We start from the raw sequence: 2,534 nt of genomic DNA, 5'->3' as shown, positions 1-2,534 counted from the left end.
TCAGCCACATGAAAAATGTCTTTTGATCTTTCTCCATGTTGGAAAACACTTAAATTATTCCACAAAATGTTCCTACAGGCTTTATCAGCACACACCTGTTGTTTTATCCTTTATTATATATTTTTGCCAATCCACTGTAATTGATTTCTGATCAATTTTATGTATATATGTATTATGTATTGTGTATGCATATGTATACATATGTATATATATTATGCATACATATACATATGTATATGTATTATGTATATATGTACTTTATGTATATATGTATATTATATGTATACATTATACATATACATGTGTATTATGTATACATTATGCATTATACATATACATGTGTATAATGTATACATAATATACATATATACATAAAATTTATGAGAAATAAATTATAGATTGGCAAAAATATATATATAAATAATTGGCAAATATATATATAATACATATACATGTATATGTATGTATATGTAAAACATATACATATGTATTATGCATAATTATGTTACATAATATATATTATGTAACATAATCCCCACATAAGCTGCAATGTCATTGTACAACTACTAAAGAGATGAAATTTTTCTGGAATGCTACAAGTTTCTTTTGAATTTCGGGAACATTTGGAATAGCCCATTGTAAACCTTAATTCTTAATTCGATTTAAATGTGAGAAGCAACATGGTTTCTTAATGAAGAATACACATTAAAGGCATGGATGCTATAGCGCCACAGTAATAGAAGTAAAAATGAATTAATAGCATAATTCAAGTTTCTGAAGGCCTTACTGACCTGTAGGCACAAATGCAGCATCAATGAAAACCACCCAAATTCCAGTGGCTCTCACAATGCTGAAAATGTCTGCAGTGAGCTTCTCAAATATTTCTGGTGGTGTCTAGGAGGAGGCCTCATAGGTGCCCACGAGCAAGACTGCCCCTGTTGGTGGCTGCCCCCATGCACTTCCTCCTGTATGGAAGGGCCTCATCTCTATGCAAATTCCTGCAGGTACGTCACTCCCATTAGTTCTCCTGAACAGGTGTATAGCTGACATCGCTGCTATGGTAGTAAGAATAATTATTGGAATTATGAATCTTGCTTATTTATTGTTGTATTCCTTACCAAACCTGAGTCTCTCCTTGTCACCCAGGCTGGCGTGAGTGCGGTGGCACGATCTCAGCTCATGGCAACCTCCACCTCCCAGGTTCAAGCAATTCTCCTGCCTCAGCCTCCTGAGTAGTTGGGACTACAGGTGCATACCACCATGCCTGGCTAATTTTTTTTTTTTTTTTTGATTTTTAGTAAAAATGGGGTATTGACTAAAAAAAACCCCAAGTTAGCCAGGCTGGTCTCGAACTCCTGACCTCAGGAGTTCCATCCCCCTCGGCCTCCCAAAGTGTTGAGATTACAGGCTTGATGCACCATGCCTGGCCTCATAACAACCTCTTAAATGTACTCCTGCAGCTGGTACTCATATGGACTTGAGGTGCTCTCTGTGCTACACCTTTGAGCAAACCTTGGCCTGCCAAGTCCAGGGTATGAGCTCACTGATTAACTTAATTTTTTTTTAAGTGGATGACTAAGCCTTTCTCAGCATTGTAAATTAGTTACTTAAGCAAGTTTCATATGATTTGAGAATTATTTATATGTCATCCATACCTCTCCTCCTTATAACGATCTCCAAATATGAGTTTAAAAAAAACCCCAGCAAAAGTCAAACACATCATCTCTCTACAATATAACAAGTTATCTTCTTTCACTATTCATGTTCTCATTCCCTGTGAAAATAGGCCGTCCTTTGAGACACCCTCCAAACTGGACTAGATCTGTCTAAATGTGGAGAATATAATCATGCAGCCACTTTTTTATTCTACATGGAACCAAGTACTCTGTTGTTTTGATATCTGGTACTCTTTGAAGTGTATTTGCTCATCCTTCAAGGATTCATTCTCTGTGTTTGCCTCTCTAGACCTTGACATAGAGTCAGCCGTGCCCCTGCGTTAGGGGATCCATACTTCCACTACAGCAATTGTCATATTGGGTGGTTTGGGTTTTCATTTTTGTGCTCTCCGCAGATTGGATCCTCTTCAAACCAAGTGGCAATAATGATGCACATGGGAGAAGTGAAGGGAGAATAAAAGGCGCTATCATACACATAGATGGGCAGACTGCAGCCCAGAGTACAGAATGATTTACGTCAGGGAGCCTGCTATGGCATAAGAGAGACTAGGAAATAGGAATTAAATGATGTCCTAGAGTCTCCTCCGGTCTTCTCGACGTCTGTGTAAAATCTTTCCAAATGAATAAGGTTCTCAGGGCCAGGTGCGATGGCTCACGCCTGTAATCCTAGCACTTTGGGAGGCCAAGATCATGAGGTCAAGAGATCAAGACCTTCCTCACCAACACAGTAAAATCCCATCTCTACTAAAAATAAAAAATTAGCTGGGCGTGGTGGTGCGTGCCTGCAGTCCCAGCTACTCGGGAGGCCGAGGCAGTAGAATCGTTTGAACCCAGGAGGGTAAGGTTGAGATGATGCCA

The sequence above is a fragment of the Cebus imitator genome, unplaced genomic scaffold (assembly GCF_001604975.1).
Source record: "Cebus imitator isolate Cc_AM_T3 unplaced genomic scaffold, Cebus_imitator-1.0 Scaffold72, whole genome shotgun sequence".
Lineage (NCBI taxonomy): Eukaryota > Metazoa > Chordata > Mammalia > Primates > Cebidae > Cebus > Cebus imitator.
The sequence above is the reverse complement of the archived record's forward strand: the minus strand, read 5'-3'. Positions refer to the sequence as shown.